Below are 17,428 nucleotides of genomic sequence, written 5' to 3'. Positions count from 1 at the left end.
ATGACATTGGCATTGTGATTGAATAGTATATCACAATTACTATATTTTGCTAAGCGTAACTTACATTTGTCATTTTTATTGTGTTTTCAGTTTATTCTGTATTGCTCTGCTAAATCAGAAATCCTATGCATCAAATATCCTCAAATAAATACATTTTATATTAAACTTTACACTCTCCATGCGTGGAGTATCTAAAAGAACTTGGTCAGAGAGTACTGGACTCTTAACAACTCAGGACAGGGATTTTTTTTTTTCCCAGAAGCTGCAAAATTTCACAGTTTCCCAGCCCATCTATGGGATAAGGGTTAGTATATTTGTGTCTTGAGTGACACGAATTGTGAATCCCAGGTCTGCCTTTTAGAGAAATTGCCTTCCTTGCTTTGTAAAACAAAGCCCACTAGGTGGTAAAAAATCCCTACAGAGAGGTTTATCAGCTTTCAAACAAGAACAGATCAATCCCATAAATGAAATTTAGCTCAGGTATGTCACAGATTACAACAAAATGTGTTGAAAACAAGTCTTTTGCTTCCCTTCCATTGACACGCAGCAGTCCTTTCCTTCAGTCTTGCTGGCAGTACAAAAGCTTATAGGACTTCCTGGCTTGCAATTCACATCACACAGTGACCCCTTTGCCTTTTTAGGTAAGATCTCACTGTCCCACTATGCCCAAAACCTAGTAGTCTTTGCTTCTTACTACTGTTCCTGTCAGGAGTTCACCAGAAGTGACCCCCCAACCCCAGTGTGCTCAGTGGCTCCAAGAGACAGAACCTCCCCAGAGAGTTTCACTTCTTTGAATAAACCAAGAGGTAGTTTTTCTTCTCATTGTTCAGCCTCTACCTTTTTAAAAAACATGGCACACCGTACACAGGTAAACTGTGCACAAATACATCACGCAGTTATACCATCTTGCAGAACTACATAGTGATGCAAATGAGACAAAGGATAAACTCCCCAAAATCTTTCTCTCAAAAAAGATAATCTGGTTGCTTACTCCATAGAACACTTAGAATAAAAACTTCTGCACAAAGTATGCCACAGTGATTCCCTTTCTTCTTTTGCCTATTTTCTCTACACAGTGATAAGTTTTCATGTTCTCTGAATCCTGTTATGTTTCATGCTCCTGAAATGTAGGAGAAGCTTGAAGTTCTTTCACCTCCATCTTCCTCTGACTGTCTCTCCAGTTTCAGACTGAAGTAGGGAGCAGTCTCTAGCATTCATCTCCATCATTCAATCCTAGTGGGAACAGAGACTCATTTAACTCACACTGCTAGGAGTGATGTGGCACCTTTTTTTTTCCTTCCCTAACTGGATGCCCTTCATTTAAAATTCCTCACCTTTTCCAGTCTTGTTTTCCAGCACTTTTACCTAAGTATATCATATCTTCCATGGTATCCAGTAAATTGAGTCCTGTTGAGTACTGCTTTTGTCAGTTATACAATTCAGATGAACTGCTGACACATAAGCAGCTTTCTGGGTTGGGGAGTCTTTCTAGAAGTAAAATACTTTGATTATCTCCCTAGTCTTTGTTGGGTCTGTCATTTGAGGATACAAAAGGATTTTCTTAGTGTCTGTGCCTCTCAAACACTGCATTTGTTTCTTTAATTTGTAAATCTTCAGGATGTCTGACTGATTTCCTGCAGTCAGGTTTATTTGTTTTTCCTTCTAGGAAAAGAAGGAAAAGTTCTAGGCAAAGTTCCTCAAATTCATGATTTGAAAGTACAGGAGATCAAGGGTTTTTCTTCTCCAATCCTCCCCATAGTTTAGAACGTAGCTTTATATTATATGCTGCCTTGCTTATAGCTGGCAGGGATCAGCTCTCCCATCCTTAGCCTAAGCCTCCTCTTTTTGATTTCAGGCAGTGCTTTATTTTCAGAAGGTCTTGGTTGAGGTCCTTGTTTTGCCTGTGAGTCTTGGTCACTGCTCAGCAAAACTCACTTAGTACTCACCTATCCATTTTGCTGCTTCCCATGCTGTAGGAAGATGTTAGATTAATTTGGGACTAACAAATTTTAAAAACTGATTTGTCTGTTGATTGTTCCAGTCAGGGTTTGAATCTGCCCAATCTGTCTCTTTCACTGTGCTGTAGAGATCCACCAGCTGCCTCTTGTCTTTCTGAAGGCAATGGGAGCTATGAGGCATGCTCTGCTTGGTGCCAAACCCCTTGTTACTCATTTTTTCAGCCCTTGAACATCACCCCCCTTTGGTTAGTGTCCAGTCTTAAAGGAGAATGACAAAAGAACCCTGTTGAATGTCACAGTGTACATCTCTTCTGTTTCTGTTCTCAGTCAAATAATATAAGCAAACTAAGCATTCTGCCCTGCTGAATTATTTGGCAACGAGAAAATTGGAAGTGTGTTAGCTTTCTTTCCAATAAATATTATGCCTAGGTATTTTCAAATGCACAGCTCATGGCTTCCCACTGGTATGGGATCCTCCACCAAATAACCTAGACTTATGAGAGCAGAGAGAGAGAATTTCCTAAATATCTTTAAAATTAATTTTCAAAGTCTCCTTCAAATTGGGAACCCATTAGCATTTACTGAACCAAGCACAAGATTCAAGAAAAAAACTTAGAAAATTACAAAACAGGCAAAGAAGCAATCTGTTTTCAAACATTTTATATTAATTTATTAGCTTGTTCTAGTTTAAAAATTTAGTAGTAATAATAATACAGCCCAAAACACAAACCAAACCTGCAGCTTTTCAGTTTAGAAGATGTTTGCACATTTTGTGCAATTTTTAATTTATGGAAGGCATGCATTTCCAGATTCTGGCCAAGCTGTGGTCCCATGATGCAATGCCATTATAGTAGTCTTAAGGAGAAACAAGAAAGTGAGAATGGGTGACAGACTTAAAGTAACAAGGGCTGCCAGCTGATTTGAAATTCATGTTTTGTGAGAAAACGGACAAGTGCTTCTAATAAATTTAATATCAGTACTACAGATGTGCTTTTCAACCTATTAAACATTTTCCTCCCAGCAGTGCATCTCTTGCTTAGCTCTTGAACAATAAACACCTGTATATGACTGCTGTCCCTATGTTACTGATTCTGTTTTTGTAGTCTGAAATCACTTTTGTATCTCTCCCAAAAACTGACACAAAGAAAACGCATTCAAAATTCAAGACTGTAGAGTATACTTGTTAGAGGCCAAGAAATTGATACAACATATATAAACAGAAGACAAGTATAATTTGCCTAAGGAAAATGTCATCACTATCTTTTTCTGAGTCTCTCAATTGCTACAGTATCAATAAACAGAAAATAGTCTTTCATTGAATCACCTTATTCAAGTATAAGGGCTGAAAGAATTATTCAGATGGAACAATCAAATCTCAAATAATACAATGCAGAGAAGCCAAGTAGCTGTCAGTTATAGGCAATGTCAGTAGCCATGATCCAACCCTTCTCCCTGTTTTCTTATAAAGCAGCCAAAAGATGCGCCAAGCAGTCAAATGCAGAGGAAAAAAAAAAACCACAATAAGCAAGGCAATGAAACAGAATCTGATGAGGAAAAAAAACCCACAAACGCAAAACCAACAAAAAAGCCCAGCTACAATTAAGTAATTCACCTTAGAGCCATCTACTGCAATCCCACATCAAACTCAAACTAAATTTAGATATCCAAGAAAAAGAAGGAAAACCTGTTAGGTGGTTGGTTACTGAAAAAAAGGTGTTGAGGAAAACCTTACCATAGATTTGAGTCTTCTCCTTGCCTGTTTCCTATATACAAACCCTTACTGTATCATGTAAGGTGATCTCTATTGAGCAATTTTAACCTTATCTGTCCTGTTCCAATTTGTCTTGGCATATTTATAAAACAAAATGGCAGAAGTGAGCAGTAGCAGTAATCCAGATGGTTTTAAAAATAATTTTGGCCCTGCATCTGACACATCTGATAAGCTGCCAGTAAGATGCAAATGCTATCTAGATGCTAATTCCATTTATATCAAACACTTCAGCAGAAAGTATTTTCAGTAGTCATTCTCTCTCTTTAATATAATACTAACACAATGGGATCCCTCTGAAGAAGGAGGGATCTTGTCTGTAGGCCTAGGTTGAAGCATCCCAGGAGATCCATCTGAGGCTTCCCTCTCAGAAAAAACTGAGTAGTTAACAAACATTTGTTATTAGCTTGGTCAGCAAACAGGTACACTAATTCAACAGACACATTTGTGGAGAAGAAAGGTTCTTCAGAATTTTCAATCCTATCCTTCAATATAAGGCAGACTTGAAAGTCTTGAAACTTTTCTGCATAATTAGAGAAAAAAATATCTTTTGCCCTACTCCTTTAGATGGATACAATAGGTCACACAGTCTAACAGGTAATATTGGTGTAATTGAAACCTGCCTATTTATTCCTGTCTGAATTATGAGAGGTAGAGATTAGAACAATAACCATAGGCTTTGAGTGTTAAATTTGCTATGCCAAAAGTGAAATCAGAAATTAAAAGTGATCATTTAAGTGAGGTTTTGCAAGAATAAAATCCGTAGCTAACAAATAAATCTTGGTGAAAGTTTTCAGCTTGTACAAATACTGCTTTTAACATGAGAATGCAATTCCCTCCAGTCTAGATCAATGGAAGTGCCTTTTAAAAGGTTGCATCTTTACAGAAAGAAAATATTGGCTATACCTATACTGCAGCCAGATTCCTACTGAAAAAAAATCTGACATAAGCATGAAGTTTACACATAGCCATAAGAATATCAGTGGCTCAAAGAAAGGTAAAGACACAGTGAAACAAAAATGGGTAACAGCATGTATCATAAACTGATGATTTAGTACCTTATACAACACTCAACATTTAAAAGATTTTCTGAAAACTCTCATCACTGAAAAGTCTATCTCAGGATGCAAAATGGAATCAGTTATTAAAACTTTGCGGAGGCAAACATAGAAACCAATTTTAAAGATCAACTGAAAGCTAATACCCTATAAGCTCAAAGTGACCAGACCTAAACCAGCCTGCCTGGCAGAGAAGAAAACATTCAGAGATTGACCACTGAGTAGCCTTTAGCATGAGGAATCTGTTGCTGTCAACAAGACATTCTGACAACCAGTGAGGTCATGGCATGAAAAAGCTGCTCACATCTAGTGAGACCAGAAGCCATGCAATTACTTCTGACAGCTACTTCTTCATAATTGTCACAGACATTGTTAGGAAAAAGAAAAGTTTCCTAATAAGAGAAAGGTCTTCAAAAAAGTTCAATAGGTACGTGTTGGGCCATTCCCCAGATCACTTGAAATACTTCTCATTTTATGATATCCTGAACATGCTCCAAAATCTATTCAGTCTGTAGGGATTTTCTAAAAGGCAGACATATTACCGAGGTAAAAGCCTTTTTCAGAGATGAATCTGCTTTCATTGTTGGCAGCTGAGAAATTTGTTACCACCTTCTGGTTAATGGTAACTACTGATGTTAATTCACACACACAGGTGTCAATAATTGATGCGTTTCAGTGGTGCTTGAGTAGAGTTTTATTATGAATGTTCTTAAAAACCTAAAAGAAATACTGTGTAAAAATGGCAAGAGATAGAAGTGGTAGAAAACAAACCACTTCAGCCTCAGCATAAGTCAAGTAAAGGAATACATTAATAAATGGGAAAGTCTGAGTTTTCAAAAGGAAATTGCTGAAAGAATTACAACATAATATCCTGTTCCTCTGGATTCCCAGTGCATCATACCATAATCAACCACAAATGAATGAACCAGAAGCTTCAGGGGTAGTGGAAGAAAGGGAGATAAAATGAGATCCTAGGAAAAGATCATTATAGCAGCCTCTGAAGTAGAAGTAATGAAGAACAGTTGCATCAAACACACAGGCAGTTTACTTCACTTGAAGGAGAAAGTTGGGTTTTTTTTTTCTACTAAGACTGAGAGGCAACTGAGGTAATATATCAGAAAGCAATAGCGTGGAGGGAAGCTTTTGTGCACTCGTTTTTTGACAATACACAAAGAGGAAATTCAGAGGTGGGGACAGATACCAGGAACATTTAGTACAGTAGAAGCAGGCTGGAGAAATTCTATAAAACTGAGTAACAGCAGCACAACTAGTCTATGCATTTGGAATATTTATAGAATCGGATGGAGCAGTAAAAGCATTTCTGAATCAAGCAGGATATGCAGCTTGAAGTACAGTAGCAATGTAGTGAACAGTACAGACAAAAAGGTCAACATGTCAAAAGTACCTTTGTCATTCAAGTTCTATTACTTGCTGGCAGAAATACAAACCAAGACCTTTCAGAAGGGGAAACAAATCAGCAGAATAGCTAACATGCAGCGGAGAGGTAGAGGCCAGTGAGCTGAGACACTTCTGAAGGCTGAGGTACTATAGGCTTTGGAAGACACTGTCAAATTGTAAAGGAAGAATGTTATCTTTAAGAAAGTTGTCAGCATGCAACCAAAGGGGATGGATGGATCACATTCTGCAGATAGTAGCACAAATTGAATAGTATCAAAACCCATTTTAAGTAACTCAGCATTCAGTATGGGAAGGTGGATCCTCTTCTCCATATTCTTTTTGCTTGGTCTTGGCTTGCTTCAAACTTAGATTTGCAGTATTCAGACTTGGAAGCATTATAAGAGTTGAACTCTTTTCTAGCTCAAGTTCAGAAAGCTCTCTGGCTTGTGCAGAATTGTGTTGTGGAGCTACAGCTAAGAAACCTATGAATACAAATCTGTAGGAAACTTCTGTAGCCCACAAAACACCTCTGTTCTGATGTGCACTTGCTTAACCTTCCCCTAGTTACCTAAAGCACTTTTGCCATTTTTCACATCCTCATTTAAGTTAGCGGGTCATGCCTTAAGCAAGCTGCCTTGCAATTAGCACAGAATGAGTCACTGCAGAGGAGACCTCACTGACTCATTACAAACTGAAGCAAAGCCCAACTATTTACATAAGTTGAGAATAGTTTAGTTGGACTAGAGTCCAGTGGAAAGTAAATCCACAGGAAATGTAAATTGGATTGTTTATTCAAGCCAATTGCTGATTGGAAGGTCTCCCAACAGTGAATTTTGCCTATGTGCCATCAGAAAGCTGAAGACAGGCAATTCCAAAACCTGAATGCAAACCCAGATTTTTATTTGAGAGATAGGGGCACAACTTTCTACTAATATCTTAGCTTTGTTAACTATTTATTTCCTTTAAGCCAATATTGACTATTGCTTTTCAGTAGCATGACAACAGTGAGATACCTTCGTTTTTTCAAGTGTTCACTATTCCCAAGCATAATACAGCAATTGTCTTCCAAGCAGTGTCAGTTCCTAATTCTGCAAAACAGATACCATAACACTAATAACCAACAATGATTTAACAGAAAAAAATAACAAATTGCCCTAGTTAACTTCAAGTTTAGCAATTAACCTACACTGAAAAGCATTTTGTCTTATTCTAACTTTGAAAGCTCTTCCTGATAGAAACAGTCAGTTTCCACTGAAAATGAGACAAAATGACAGCTCAGTGATTTATGGAGTACTTAGCTTATCACTTGATTGACAGAACTGTGATTCTATGCGGAAACATCTGCCCAGAATTCTTGAGAAATCTTCATAACAAAAATAATATTCTTGCCTTTTTTAGGATCTAAGAGTTGTAGAAGGACACTGTAAATCAAACTCTTCAAATTATGCCTTGATAGGGGCTGAAGAATAGTGTGTAGCATCATGTTTTATTTTTTTGTCGAGTAATAACAGTAGATTTTACAATGCTTCCACACTGAAGCCAAGAAGTTGTGCTCTGAAGCTTAGTTTAACTACCTGAAAGGCTAGAGGACTCAAATTAGTCCTTTGTTATGCATTATTGGTTCCAACATTTATGTGCAGTTACATGTCCAAACCAGGAAATGTATTACTTCAGAGAATAAAACAGCCCATTCATACATGCCCATTTCACGTTCACAAGTGCTGTTATGCTACTGTACTACAATAAGATCTCAGACTCCTTGTCAGGGCACTGGATGCCCCACTGGGCCTTATTTGCCTTGACCAACATCTTTTGGAACTTTCACCTGCACACACTTTGCTGGCACCCAACACTATGGAGACAGACATATTGCTTAGGGGTCCTTGGTAGAACAATAATGTAACAAAGCAGTTATTACAATCAAAACTTTCTTTTAGCCTAGGTGCTTTGAAGATCTGGTTTCTTACAAAACTCGCACCAGAGACCTTCTGCAGATCAGATAATTTTAACTAACATCCAAACCCCCCTTCAGATCAGTTATTTTTTTACAAGAACCATAACCTGAGCTCAAAGTACACATACAAACTCAGTTCTCTGAAGAAGCAGACAACAAGGGCATCCCTGACCACCGGGAGATCATGTTCCTATCACCCCACAGCTCCAGCCTACATCTGACTGGGACTTGCAGCTGCACGTTTTATAGGCAGGGCACCACGTGCTCTTACATTTCTGTGTTCTGCAACATGTGTCACTGATTGCCAAGGCGCGTGGGCCCCTTTAAAGGATAAGTGTGTCTATGGCCAATGGCTGTCCACCCCACATAACGGTGCACCACTGGCTAGAAGTGGGGAGCTGGTTGCAACTGCCAATTGCTCCAGAAGCTTTGTTTCAGCTCAGGCCTAGGCTCCAGAGTTCATTTTTAGGAGCATCAGCAGCCACTCCATGAGGGAGGAAAAGTCAGAAGCCAAGGGTGATCCCAGTACAGGTAGGGCAGTACCCTCACTAACCAGGCACAGTTCTGCAGCACCCAAGGAGGGCCAGGCGGGTGATAGGATCCATCAACTACCAAGTCATCATAACACAGGGTGAACACATGCCTCAGGTTTGAGCAAGATGACTGAGGAAATAAGGATAAGGAGAAGACAGAGCTGAGACAGACAAACAGTGCAGAGCCAAGGTCCATCTGGGAGACAAAGCTGGACATCAAGCTGCCTATAACACAGGCCTGAGTTGCCTCCAAGATACAGGGCCAGAAGCAGCTATAAAACACAGCTCAGAGACTGAAAACCCAGCACTGACCTTATATAGAGCCTCTGGACCAATGGTCAGGAGGTCCCAGATGACACTAGCAGGTCTGGCCTTAAGGGCTCAGGTACACTCAGTACCTTGACTACTTCTTCTGCATGAAATGTACCCAAAAACAGTGCTGGTTAGAATTTTTATGAAACAGTTGTGATGTAGGCAGTTGCTTTTACTGCTGCTTCCTGCTGTTATAACTATTTCCTGCTGAAAAACAAGGACATTGGGTTTTATTTTAATTCATGGGAAAAAACATAATATATGTATAAAACACAAGAATATCATTCACTTCCCTGAGATCATATAGATTAGTGGATGGGACTTGGAATGGGGTAGAACCCTGCAATGGTTTTTACCTATTCTATCTGTGCCTTCAGTGAATTTAAACAGCTGTTTTCAGGCATGGTGCTAGGAAAAAACCACCTGTGTATGGGTGTTTTGTATTTTTTCCTTTAGTGAGCAAGATGAACAAGTTTACTAAAGATTTTCCAATATTTTTATTCTTTGTTTTTTTTCCTAAGGGAAGAGCAACATGTCAGGAAAAATAACCTCTTTGAATGAAACCCCATGTTTATTACCCTGATGTGCACACACTTCATAATGCAGCTTTTATAACCCCCACTCTTTTGTGTCTACTTCCTATAGACTCTGTGCTTTTAGACATGTAGTGGTAGCACTAGCTATAGTGATTTGTGCTTTGTACAACACATTTAATTCTCCAGTTGCTTGTTACAAATACAGTGCAGGTGGCGGGTCATAAATTCAAAGACTATTTTCATATAAAAATAGAAAAGCCATACAGCTGTCATTTTCAAGAACAAGAAAACAATTTGGTACAGGTACAATCATACCTCCCAAGCCAATTTATAAGGCATTTGTTTTCAGTTTGTAAAAATTCACTCAATTCATTGTCAAAAATTAATGATGCTAAGGACCAGTTGTCAGAAGACAAAAACAGTATCACAAAAGAAGGCCTTCTGTACTTGCCCTCATAGGTGTCTGCCTCAGATTAACACCCTATAAATGTTTTTATCAAAATTCTTCCTACAAGTATTCTAAGACTTTTTTAAATAAGAGACAAATTTATTTTTGGAAAATCTTTCATTAAAGGTGTGTGTTGTATTCATCAACTTGGGTTCTTTAGTAGTGGTTCCAATTATCTGTCTTCTTTAAAAGGAAATGATATTACTAGGTGCTTTATAGCATTAAAATTTATTTTTGTCCATTTTTATACTAGCAAAGGGGACTAGGATATCCAAGAAATCCTGAAAATTGAAAATAAGAATATAAGTATAACCAGGTAAGGGTAGAGAAAAGTGATTGAGGGCTGCATGATGTGCTAAAATAATAACACATCATTATAGCAAGTATATCTAATAATGAATTAGAAATTGTTAGGTGATTGGCAAGCACTTGCATTCTAGTGACATTAAAACTTTCACAAAGTCATCTTTTTTTTCTAAAATCAATGTTTTGGAGCATTCTTTTTGTTATTTTTAAAAAGAAGGATATAATGTTAATGTAAAGGAAAGCACAGGAAAACAACCTGGGCTGTAGCCCTTACTGCTCTGTCTTTTCCACTCTACTGTATTTGTGTACAAAATGTATAAATTTATCCTTTCCTTGGTACATCCTTCTGGCTACATTTCAAGCAGGACACTTACCTACTTATTTTTTATTGAGATCCAAATATTCCTTTTAATCACTTTATGTTAACCTGGATAGTACAGATCTGCATAAAGGTAACATCCATAGAACAACGAAGCAAGCTAAGAGCAGTGTAAAGTTAGATTGTTTGGACAGGACACAATTTAACTGTGTTATCTCTTTAAATGGCAACTTTAAAAATCTTATACAATATTTTATGGGGTGAGGAGACAGATTTGTCAGTAGAGGTTTTCAGTGCCAGTATTTAATGAATATTGGTCATAGTCTACTGAGTCTGGCTGGGATGGAGTTTTTTTCATGGCAGTCCACATGGTGCTGGGTTTTAGACCAGTGTTAACAGATTGATGTTTTAGCTATTGAGCAGTGCTTGCATGGCATCAAGGTTGCCTCCATTTCCCACTCTAGTAGGCTGGTGGTGGGCAAGATTTGAGACAGAGTATAGCCAGGACAGCTCACCCAAACTAACCAAAGAGATATTCCATACCATACAAAATCAAGCTCAGCAACTAAACTGAGAGGGACTGCTCTAGTACCACTTGTTTATTTTTCTTTTTCCTTCAATCACTGAACTTTTTTTATCTTGACCCATGATTTTTTTATTGCTTTTCCCTTCCCATTTTCTCCCCCTCCTGCTGAGGGGAGTGTGTGTGAGCAAGCTTTTGGGTGGGGCCTTACTTGCCAGATGGGATCAACCCAAAAAAACCTTGAATAAATGCAGCTTTCACGTCATGGTGATGTAATCTGCTGATGTAATTGCCTTCAACCACTGCAAATCCTTTTATGAATTCAAGTGATTTTAAGTTAATTTTTGATTTTTTAAAAGTGTGTTTTAACAAGCCATTCTAGATTTCCTTTAAAAATTATTTTTTAAAGTTCTCACTATTTCAAAGATAACTGTAGATGTTAAACTTGCAAGTCACTTGTCTCCTCTTCAGATACATACCTTTGTCTTTTATTGGAATCAAATGAATATTTATTGAATCAATTAAACAATTTCAGGAAAAGAGGCTCTACTTCCTCAGAAACCATTAAGAAAGAGACAAGGCTTTCTCAAATACACATGAAAGATTCTAAGATTTTTTTACCATCACATTGTAAGTGAAAATTAACTACTTTTTTGAAAAGTAATATAGTAGTTCATACTAGTCGAAAATGGACTGTTTAACTCTAGGCAAATCCCCAGTGAAACTAAAGGCAAACTGATAAGAAAGAAGAATTAAAACTTCCTGCTACAGTAAAAGTCAGTGACACTTATAAGTAGATGAAAAAAGCAACGTACTAATGCCTGCTCATCCATCAGTAGATTACACATTTGTAAACTGCCTACAGAGATGACTGACAGAGGTCCTGCACACGTAAAAGAATAGCAGCTGGTTTCACATCCAGCTGAGACAGCAAACTGTATGTTTTCCTCCTTTCATGAAATTAGGTGCAAGTTTGTGAGATCATAAAAATTTGGTGACTTGAGCTAGCAGCACACCCTACTCACAACTGAGCTTCAGAAGCGCAGCTTCTTGCAGCTCTTTTCAACTTGTTTCTTGAAACAGACAGTGAAGAATTGATAGAGAAATGTCAAAGAGCAGAACTTCTAGTTCAGATTATAACATCTCAACATCTCAGGAAGACACATTGTGAAGTAAAGCCTAGGAACTAAATTAAAAATCTCTCCCTGTAAAAGAAATAACAAAAGGATTCATCAAGACGGGTCCTTGCCCAGAGTTCCCTTCAGATATTAACTTTAACAGGCAAACATGTTGCTCTTGCTGCCAGCCCCAAACAATAGGAATGATGGTAGTTGGGTCAGACTAGAAGTAGCCCAGCAAGTGGAAAGATGAAAGTCGAAGGGTTTCCTACTTTCAAAAATATTTTTGCTACAGTAACGTACACATTATTTTGAGAAGATTTTCCAGATCTATTTCATCTTCCTGTGCTAGAGCAGTGTCAGGCATATTTAACTGGATTTTTGACTTACTGGGTTGTAAACTTCTGGTGTCTTGTTGTAGATGACACCTTTTTATGCTTGCCAGTCTTGTAATGTTGTTTTCTTAACTGACAAACTAAATCTCCTTTATTACAAATTAAGCCAATTATGATTTATCTTCTGGCAGACAAGAGAAACCTGTTATTGTCAGTGGTAATAATTTTGCACAATGGAAGGGTTCACATTACTCCTTGGTTGTCTCTGTTTTAAACAGGGCCAGTTATTTAATCTTGGTGGGGAACTTTAAAACACTTCTGTCCCCTCTTCTGTTACCTGGCTTCTGTAAGACATTGTTTAAGTTGTGAACTTGCAGGCCCAGGATATGAAATTTAGCACTCTTGAAAATTGCTTTAGATAAACCAATGCAAAGCAAAAGCAGGCAGTCACCTCGGTAGATTTTTCTTATGTTTAACTACTGAAAAAAACCACTCTAATCTAAACCATGTTTAAATTTAATACAAATGTAAGGCTAAAAAGCAATTTTTCAGGGAAATAACAATAACTGCCTAATTTTAGCAACATCAAAATATTGCTTAGAAGATGAACTTAATATTGAAACTAAGTAATAGTATTAATAGAACACAAGAATTAAAAAAATACCCACACCATTTAAAATCTTTTGAAGTTTTTTCCTTTGTTTTACATGCTGACAAATACTGACAAAACAGCACTTTCCAGCAAAAACGTTGGCTGATTTCTTTCAACCATCCTTACGTGATTGTGACAGATTGCACCATATAAAAAGCAATTCTATCAGCAAAACACTTTACACACTATGTCTACTATTTTACCCCTTCTGAAGCATCTGTCATTGCTTTTAAAGGTCACATATTTCATGTTTCAATGTGTGTGGGAAAAAATAACTCCCCTTAACCTGAGAGATTAGCAAGGATGTTATACCAGCTTTGTCGTGCATTGCATAATTTCATTTATTATTCTTAATGTGGCATGGAGCCTGGAATTCATTTTCATGTAAAGAAAGACTTCCATGTGTACAATGTTTATATTGCAATAATGGAAACAAACCAAACAGCAAATTAAATGAATTAGGTCTGATGCTTTGTCTCCTCTAATTAAAATATCTTCCTCCTCTTTCCTATGGTACTACTGTGAAGCAAATACGGTATAAAAAAAAATAATCAAACCCTGTTTCTAATATTGTGAGAAAAATGCCTATGCCCACTGCCAAGCGTTTTAGAATTCATTTAGTTCATGCATTATAGGCCAAAAAATAGAGGATTTAGCTGTAGGATAAACTTCCTTATGTCAGACAGGAACAGCAAAGAAAAGGCCCAGAGGAAGGTATTCAAGAAGAGAACAGGTTTAGAAGAAAAGAAAAAGAAAAAAAAATCCCAAGCAAACAATGTAAACAAGGACAAAACAATGAAAAACGTTTGTAAACAACACAGGGTAACACATCTTAGCATATTATTTAAGACCCTGTTTATGGTCTATGGAAAGAAATAAGTATTTTTAGGGATACTATACATTTCTGATTAATTTGTACAGAGAAGTCTCACCCTTAAAATCTTCAATTCTGCAGAATTCCCAGCAAGAAATCACTGCTGGAAGGTGAGGGAGATCCAGTGCTTTTCTTGTTAGGTATATCCGTTTAATAAGCTGGCCCTTTTCAGGAAAACTCCGTTTAGAAATCAGAGTTCAAGAAATAAATGCATTTCTCAGCACATTTAAGCCCTTCCCGATCACAAGTGACATGGCATTCGACTTCACGGCGTGCCCTTTCTGAGCCAGGCTTTCCCCGCGGCGCCCGCCCGTGGCTGAGGGGCTCAGCTGTGCCCTGCGGTGGGGCCGTTGGAGCCGGCTGGAACCGGCTGTGTCCGGCACGGGGCAGCCCCGGGCCCGCTCCGCAGGGGCCGCCCCACACCGCCCGCCCACACAACCGGGGACCCTGGTACAAAATCTATTTGTGAAACAAGATGCCTTGCTGCAGATCAAAAGATATAATTTCAGAAAGCCGAGGCATCTAAAAATTGACTTTTTTAATGTTTCATTAGCTTGATCTCTTAAAATTTCATTTAATTTGCTTCATTTACCTGCTATTAAAATCCACTCAGTATGCTTATACCTTATTAAAAGCCCACCATTGGGAAAATGTTCAGTGCGTTCTGGAAGTCAAAAGGAAGCAGTGAGGCCAACTGGCTTTCAATGTCTATTTTTAAATAATCCATCTCTTTTAGCCTGGAGAACTTAGTGTCAGTCTAAGATGTATTACCTTCTTTTTCTCCCTTGGTAAATTCACCGTGATTATAGTTACAGGCCTTGGCAGGGAAGACAGACAGTTAGTTTCACAAGCATTTTATTTTATAAGCAAAGAGGTCAGAATGTCCTCATCTTGAACTCAGTCAATGTGAACTTGTTGCCTAGAATATAGCAATGCAGTGCAGCTTTCACCTCTGATGCATGCCTTTGCTAGTTTAATTTTTCCTTGAACTTAATTTGGCTGCATGCTTCAAAATGTTTTCTGTCCAGGTCTCAGTCTGAAGTACTATTTCTTTTAAATCTAAAAAAGATGGAGAGGCAGGATGTGCCTGTAAAAATTATGCTACGCCTGTAAGGTTTGGGGATTGCTATTGATACGTTAGCTGTGGGAGATTTTGGTAGAACTTGGGTTTACCTAATCAAAGAAGAGGTTTACTACTTGGCTTCACTTTGTTCCTTTACCTTCCTGTAATATTGCTACAGTACGATCAGGGGAAGTAAGTTATAAATATGCTTATTGGCAAGCAGCTGCCACAGGAAGTATGAACTTCCTATCGACAGTGAAGCTGTAGGCCTCAGAGTATAAACCTTCTAATGCAACTACGGCCAGAAGCACCTAACTGGCAAAATTTGGTATATATTGGTTATTCTTGTCCTCTGCAGAGAGCATTGAAGGACTTCTTCACCTGCAAGAGCTAGGCAATATTTCTTATTCCAAATGATCAGAAGGACGGTAAGACAATGTGATTTTTCCCCCATATAATTTCTTTTACAAACCAAACTTAGTTTCAATGTCATTTTTGCAAGCATAGCTTTTGCTTATAGTAAATTACTCGAGTAACTCACCCAGATTTTCCTCAGCTGTCTGACATAACTTTAATCTCCAGTTTCACTCAGCTGCTTCCACCACCAAATGAGAGCTAAGGGTAGATTTATGTGAATGTAACAAGGCATTATTGCTTTCTTCTTTGCCATCTCTAATTTTCGCTTTATGGATAGTCAGTTCATCTTCTGTCATCAGAATAGCTAACTCATTATCCTATGTTTATTTTAATGCTTATGCCAGAAATTCTTATATTCATTTTTAAAATACATAAAGATATTTCACATTCACCTTGTAAAGCTTCCCATGCATCTTAGTTACAGATGTCTATTAGCTTTTTATTTTCAGCTAAATGTAGATGGAAAACGGAGGATGTCTTTATCTTATTTTTACCCCATCCCATCATTGAAGTTGCACTTTCTTGCCTTTAGGAGATTCCTTTTATTTACCTGTTGTGTCCGAGATGGAATACATATTTATATTTCTGTGCTTCAGGCCCGCCTGAAGGAAGCTGATGTTTTGTGTGGGCCTCCTTTCCCCTCAGCTCCTCCCGCCCTCCTGCATCCCACACAGTCACCCTGCAGTGCTGAGGTAGAGCCCTGTGCTTGCCTTGGTTGCTTGATCTTGTTTACAATTGCTTAATTGCAATGTGGAATTTTAATATAATCCTGAAGTGTAACCTCTATAAGACAAGGCCTGATTAAGTCTGCTTCTGGTTGTACTGGCACACGCTGAGAAATATAAAATTTCACCATAGTTGTTAGCTCAAAATACTGGTGTGAGGGGTGTAACCTCTATAAGACAAGGCCTGATTAAGTCTGCTTCTGGTTGTACTGGCACACGCTGAGAAATATAAAATTTCACCATAGTTGTTAGCTCAAAATACTGGTGTGAGGGGTGTGAAAAGCCTACTTACAGTACAGTTAAACTATATATTCCCTGGGGAAAAAAAATCCACTTTATATGTGTTGTATGTCACTAAGACGAGATAAAAGGAGGGCACTGTAACCAGTGTATATTCAGACTTATAAGCACTGCAACCTTAAAAAAGTATTTTGCAGCAGTGAAGGGTTGAATTTGTAAGGGATGGATGTCACAGGCAGGGAATAAAAGTGTGCCCAGTGGTGGGGGGCACGTGTAGGCAGCAAACCTCCCTGTGCCCGTGGAAGCCTTTTCCAGCTAGCCCTGAGGTGATGGCACCACTGCCAGAGATACTCTGCCAGGTGCCACGGACTCGGGTCAGAGAACGGGACGTGCATTTCTAGGGAGGAACTGGAGATCCTTAGGGAGCTGCTGTCAGGAACTGACGCTGTGCCAGCGCAGGGTCTGGTGGAGAAGTGGGACGGTGGGAGCTATAGTGCTGGGGAAAGGAGTAGTGGTTACATGGGCCACCCTGCCCACCTGCACTGCCAGCTACCTCCTAGGAGCAATTTAACAGTATTCCCTGCCGTGAAAATAAAGGAAGAGTTGGGAAAGGCAAGGGTAGGTTTTTCTGTAATTGTATGTGTTCTTTTTTTCTTTCACACTGTAATCAGTGCTGGGAAGTTTGTGTTGGCTGGCAGCACTGAAGTAAAATTCCTGACATTAGGCTGTTTTGCCTGTGGCAGGTGCTTAGGGAGTGCTTTTCTGGAGGAAAAAAGTGTGTCTGTGTAAAAGTCTGATGCTCAGCGATAACAGCTCAGGACATTACATTGTTCGATCCCTAAAATGCTTCTATAATCAATCCAAAATGTTCTGCATGCTTTAGATGCTATT

The sequence above is a fragment of the Calidris pugnax genome, unplaced genomic scaffold (assembly GCF_001431845.1).
Source record: "Calidris pugnax isolate Ruff unplaced genomic scaffold, ASM143184v1 scaffold8, whole genome shotgun sequence".
Classification (NCBI taxonomy): Eukaryota; Metazoa; Chordata; class Aves; order Charadriiformes; family Scolopacidae; genus Calidris; species Calidris pugnax.
Note: the sequence above shows the minus strand (reverse complement) of the source record.